The 6,481-nt window shown below is 46.0% G+C and overlaps 1 long non-coding RNA gene across 1 annotated transcript; it reads left to right on the top strand.

The window, feature by feature from the left end:
* The first annotated feature begins 232 nt into the window (after nucleotides 1-232).
* LOC116442466 lies at nucleotides 233-4,947 on the top strand. The gene is made up of 2 exons (XR_004239559.1): nucleotides 233-725; nucleotides 4,184-4,947. It is a non-coding gene; the product is annotated as an uncharacterized LOC116442466 (long non-coding RNA).
* Nucleotides 4,948-6,481: the final 1,534 nt, after the last annotated feature.

A 6,481-nucleotide genomic window follows, 5' to 3' on the forward strand; every position in this document is an offset into this window, starting at 1 on the left:
TTTGAGGCTCCTGGTGCTCGGGGCTGTGGCGTTTGGTGTGCAGAAAACATCCCAGGCTGTCCGATTCAGGTCTGGATGTGCATTTCCACAGTTCCTCAGAGTGGGAAAAGGCCAAGAGGGTGGTGGGAAGGGCTTTCTCCCAAGCCTGGGCATGCTCAAGACCTAGAAGGTTCTCCACTCCCTGTTCCCCCATTGGCCCTTGCCCATCACCACTCCCTCAGAGGTTCCCACTGGCTGCCATTCCCTAGCCCCGCCTGTGTACCGCCCCTGTGCCCTCAGATCATTGGTCTCTGATGCTCCCTCCGCTCCTGTATTTAAACCTGGACCCTCCATTGTTCTTTGTCTTCGTCCCTGGATCCCTTCACGCGAGTGGCTGCAATAAACCCCTCCCGTGGAACCCCATATGAAGACCCTTCCTACATCTTTGTCATGGACCCGTTTTCTGGAGCTATCCGTGTGCGTGTATGTGTGTGTGAGTGTGTGGTGGTCCTGCCCAGCGGCTTCGCCTTGGAGACGTTTTCGGAAGGTTGTGGCACCTCACCATCCGGCACCACAAGCCACTGTGACATTGGAGTGCCTGTTCATTCACCCGTTGAGCTTGGAAGAGGAGCTGAGCAGGAAATTCCAGGGAAGCTGCACTGGCTGTAGCGACTGGAGTGAGAAGCAGTGGCCGCTGTTTGCTGTGTGCTGGTTTGCCTCTTCGCTTTGGTTCCCCGGTGCTCCAGGTAATCCCCCACCACTCTTGCTTTTCCAGGTGCCTTGCTGAAGGGTTTCTGAATGTGGCAGTGAGCTTTTCCATACTTCCCATTTATATGGAGGATGTGTTTCAGGAAATGTGTCTCATTGTCTGGATGGATTAAAAAGTCCCCATGCCAGGTTAATTGCATTGAAAAAAGGGAAAAGAAGCAAATATCCTGGACTGGGATGCCCCAGGCCCCTGCCAAGCACAAGGGTCATTGCTTGGTGTTTATTCTCCAGTCCTGTTTGCTCAGGCTTTGTTCTGAACTGCTCAGGCATAAATACTATTGCAGGAAGAGCAGAAAATCCCACGGCTCCTGTGGATCATGTGTCTGCACTGACCTTGTGCTGCAGCCTGAGGTGTGGCCTAAATGTTAAGCTTGAATTAATGCAAATTTTCCAGTACTGTGTGTTTGGAGTTGCTGGTTTAGGGATGGCAAGGTCTGGGTTTGGATCTGTGGTCACTGAGAGCTCCTTGTGTCAGCTTTAGATCTGGATTGGTGGGAGCTGTTGGAGAAAAGAGAAGGGAACTGAAATGCACAGATCTGTTCTTGCAGAAATTACCAGGATGAGAGAAAAGGGGGCATGGAACTGCTGGGAGCTCCTGGAGTGAAGGAAAGGATCCAAGGATTGGAAGCAAAAGCTGTGGAACAAAGCCCAAAAAGGGGGTGGGGGAAAGAGGGAAAGAATCCCTGCTCCAGGAATCCAGCAGGGGCCAGGAGAGGATCATTTTCCATCCACCAGCTCTTGGTGAAATCCTAATAATGAAGGTCAAAGGAAATGATTCATTTGTCATTAGGTTTGGAATGAAAGGTGCTATTACAGACGGGAATATTCACCTGTTAAAATTCTGTTGGGTAAAGGAAAAGAGGGAGGAAGCAGCTGGGGAATAAACAAGTGGATTTTTGGTGGGTACAGGGAATGACATGGGAAGAGCTCTTAGGTAAAACACACCTCACAGGTACCACCAGGAAAAGCCCAAACTGCCCATTTTTCCAAGCTCTGACATTCCACAGGTGCAACCAGCGGTTAGCACATCCATTTCTACATTCCTTGGATGCCCAGGGCTTTGTTGAGAAGAGGTAATATTTGGAAATGAACAAATCCAGGGATGGAATTCCTGATAGTAAAGCTCTGGAGGCCCAGGTTTTGATATTCCTCCAGCACCCAAACAGAGGGAATCCTGGAGGAGGTGAAAACACTGTCTCTCCGTTGGTGGAATTCCTGGGAAATGGAAAGCAGCAGAAGCAGCAAGAACAGAGTTGGAAGCAGACTCCAGCCAGGTAAGGCAGACACCAATTCCTTTGGAATTAGAACTGGGCTAAACTTGTACCCCATGGATTCCTGAGCAGGATCCCAGCAGGGAAGGCTGCAGGGATACTCTTCCACGAGAAGATCCAGACAGGGGACTCTTCCCAGATGGGAGCAGCGAGCCTTGGAATTGCCTGAAGGGAAGAAAGAGGGATCCTTTCAGCACAAGGATCAGCTGTCAAACATGGAGGTGTTACCACGCAATTCCTCAGGAGTGTTCAGTTCCCACCTGTCCATCTCCTGCCTTGTGAAGCTCAGAAATCTGGGAAGACCCCAGCTAACATACGGAATGGGCTGGCAGATAAAACTGCTGGGGAATGGCAGGGAAAAACATCCTGATAGGGGGCCTTATTTTGTACAGGAATCATGCAAAAATTGTCCAAAAGAAAAGGAATCTAATTAGATTGACATATTCCTTCCCACAATCCAGTGGGAAGACTGAGAGAAAGAAAGAAAGCCTAAAAAGACAAATGAACCCAATCTGCCAAAACCCTCAAATAGCCACATTCCCTGGCATTGCTGCTGAATTCAGCCAAGCTCCAAGAAAAAGGTGAGCCAATATGGAATCCTTTATGGGAGACCATATCCAGCTGTGACTCTTCCTGGAGAAAGCCATGGGATAGCTTATCCCAGTTTCAGAGAATATGTCCTTTCCTTGGGAAAAACTCCTTGATCATTGCATAACTTTGTTTTAGCCTCACCAGTAACCTGGGATATCCAAATCCATCCTCCCCAGTGGGGAGACTGGGAGTACATCCGGATGTGGAGAATTTCTGGGACAGCCCCGGAGAAGAAAGAAGGCTCCAGCTTTGCAGGTCTGTGTCATAACCCATCCTGTCAACCACTCCTGTTTGATCCTAGTGGATTTGTCCTCTTGGATTCAACCTCAGCAGCACTAATTGCTGGGAATTAAGCAGCCTTTGATACTTCTTTTCCATAAAACTTCTCCATCCCGCTCTTCAATCCTGTTGTGCACAGAGCAAAAACCCAAAACTCCATTTTTTCCCCTCTCCCCTTCACTTCGCCTCCTCTTTTCCTGCAGGCTTTGGGGTATCCAGGTTTGGATGTAGATTAGGCAGAGCACCCTGGAAGCTCAGCTCAAGGTGGCATTGAAGCAGTGTTAGAACCACCATGGATTCTCCCAAGGTTTGGTGTGAGGAGCTGCATCTTGGGAGGGGCTGGGATTTTGTGCTTTTCTGGTTTTTTTTTTCTTTTTTTGCCTTTTGGGCCACCTCAGAGAAAAAGCTGGAAACCAAACCAACAGAAGGGGATTCCTAAATTCCTTTCCAGACCTTCAGAGGAGGCCCAAATCCACATGGAGCTCAAAAAAGGGATGCGAGGAGAATGGGAATAATTGAGCCTCAGGACTCTGCACTTCATTCTTTTAATGTGTTTGGAGGTGCAGGAAATGTCAAATCCCAAAGGAATTCTGTGTCTATAATATCAAGTGCAACCTCTTTAAAGCCAAGTCCTCAGAGCAGGGTTTTCCCAAGGGTAAATCCAGATGTGACATGGGAAAGCCTCAGTGAGGATTTCCAGCCTTGACTCCACAGCTTTTGGAAAAGTTTAGTAACCAAACAATATCAAATTCCTATCAGATTTGTATAAAATGTGGTGTTTATATCTGGGACCATTCGGTTCCCTGGGTGGGAAAGTCCTTCAAGTAGCAAAGCTGAGCCGTTTTTGAGAATTCCAAGTGTTGTGTCCGTAAGATTTTTAATACAACATTTAAATAATTAATATTTAATTGAGACAATATAAAGTGGATTTGTTAGAGTGGCAGAAATGTTTTTTCACCTGGAAGTGTGTTGGATAATCAACATTCCTTATGTCAGAATTAATTGGTCTTCCTTCTTTTCCCTTTTTTTTTTCTAGATTGTGGATAATTGGGGAGAATATTTGGGATAAAGAAGTGAAATGCGCGAGGGAAGCTTCATGTTCCCAAGGGAATGCTTTAGGCATGTGCAGCTTCTGAACTGCACAAGTAAGTCAGGCTCCCACAGAAACCTTCCAAACCTGGAAGGGACAGGGCAGAAAATTCCAGGAGTGGTGTGGGAAGTGTTTTCTCCCAGGTCTGGACACCACTGAGGTTGAAATGACTTAAAAATATTCCTTGTTCCTCTCTTGTTCCCAGCCCAGGTCTAAGTTGGTGTTCCCTGAGTGGCTGCAGCTCCCTGGATGCGGAGGGAGGAGGTCTCTGCTGGAGAGTGGGAGAAATGTCCCTGCTGGCTGCTGTGTGCCTGGTGGGCAGAGAACTCTGGTCTTGGCAGGATGGGTTTGTGAGTATTTAATCAATCCCACCTCCTTTTCATGAGGTGTTTCAATGAGCCATCAGCAGGGATCACTTTTAGCCGGTTTTAGTTAAGTTTCTTTTTCACAGATTTATTGCTGTTTTGATCATGAAATCACCAAAACCTTACATTTGCTAAATTAACCCTGAAAAGCTTCAATGAACAAATCCTGAGGGAATTGGGGATTGAATATCTGGGATCTTATGGCCCTTCAAGAACGTGGTAGGTTGACTCCCTGATTTTGGTGCCAAGGGAAACTCCCAAGTTAAGAATAATAAAAATATGAACCAGTTCTCATGAAACTCAGCTTTCCAAACCTTTATTTAGGATCAAAATAGATTGGAATGCCTTTGGCAGAAAAGCACCTGTGAAGCCAAGCAGACTTAAAATGCCTGTAAGAACATTACAGAAAATCATCATGTTTATATATATACACATCTAGAGATAGATATAAAATAGATATTTTGTAGCAGTTGCAGGTAAACTGTCAGGGTTGGGTTTTGAAATGTTTTTTTAACTATAAAGCATTCTATAATTATGCATGTGATTTTTAACATTTAATATACAAGACTAAATCTCTTGCTGGTTTTAGAGTATTGCATTAAAAGTCTATGTGGTTTCTCTTCTTTCCCTGTTCCAGGAGAGTTCTTAGGAAACTTCTGTTATCTGTAAGAAAGCCGTAACATCAGTGCTTTTATCTAAACTTGATGTATTGTTATCTGTATTATTGTTTATATGCATTGTTTTAGACAGAACTAGGAGAAAATTGAAGAATGGAAGAGAAAATTGAAGGAAAAGGATGTAGAGAAGGGCAGAGAAAGAATGTAGAGAACCTAATTTAGGATTGAAATCCATCAGTCTGTTGGTTCAGGCTCCTGGCAGGAAGAGGTTGGTGAGGAACTTTCACATAAGCAGTAGTGTAGGTTTGCAGAGGGGTTTGACAGCACCTCTCCCATGGACTGTTCGTGTTAGCAGAGGATTAAAGATGTCAGTCACGTGAAAGAGAACACTGTTTTGTACAGTTTGTTGCCAGCATCCAAGTGTGTCTTGGCCTGCAGAAGTGCTGCAGCATTTCATGGCTCTGCATCACTTGGTGACAAGACAGGAAAGCGAGTCCTGCGTGTGCAGAGATCCATCAGTTGGTGTTGACTGCATGTGTTCCATGGGCTTGTCCCAGCCAGACAACGGTGTGGGGGACACTCTGCACCCCAGCCAGAGCAGGGAGGGCTGAGAGGGACAGAGGGTTCTCCCCAGCCTGCTGGGAGCAGTGTGACACGAGGCAGGTGCCTGCAAAGGTGCATCTCATGGAGATGGGCCCATGATGTTGGTTTGCCGTGTACCTGAGACCCCTGGCACGTGTCTGTATCTCATTTTGTAAAGGGTGAGTGTTGCACAGAACAATACCTCAATACTGAGGTATTTGGTAATTTGGGATGTTGTGTGCTGTGGGTTTTGGGGGACCCTTCTGTGTTTTGGGTGGTTCACACTGGAAAGTTTCGGGTATAGGTGATTCTGATCTGCTGGGGTTTGTGCTGCATGTCCCACTACAAGCTCTGAGCAAAGGAAGGAGATGGCAGCTCTCACTGAGTTGGCATTCTTGGCCTGAGCAGTCGTGGAAGCAGCAGGCAGGTTTCTTGCCTTGTGGTGTTAAGGCTGATATCCAGTGCTAAAGAAAATTCCTCTCTTTTCATATGCCAGTGGCACTGAAGGAGAGGGAAGGACTGGGGCAGAGTACTAGGAAACTCGGAATTTCAGGCGTGACTCAAAAGAAAGCTCAGAGTGCAAAAAGGGAAATCTGTGCCCAAACCTTGAGGCAGGTTTGCTGTCTGTTCTCATGCAATTGTGTCTTCTGAAAATTAGACCATTTTATTCATTGTGCTGTGCAAAACACTTCTCACTTCTCATAATGCCAGGAAACAGATGATACTAAAACTTGAAGGAATTTAGATGTGTAAAAACAAGCTGCTCTTTCTTCTGCAGTGCGAGGTGTTTGATGTTAGGGAATCCTGAAGAGCAAGGAAAAGGTTATAGTTGTGTTCGTCTCTCTTTATTTATTACCCCCTTGTTTTTTGAAACAGAGAAGTAACTGGGAAGGTTACAGGAAATAAAGCTGGATGTAATAAATCCCTGAATCTTAATAA

Source organism: Corvus moneduloides, chromosome 4, assembly GCF_009650955.1.
Source record: "Corvus moneduloides isolate bCorMon1 chromosome 4, bCorMon1.pri, whole genome shotgun sequence".
NCBI lineage: Eukaryota > Metazoa > Chordata > Aves > Passeriformes > Corvidae > Corvus > Corvus moneduloides.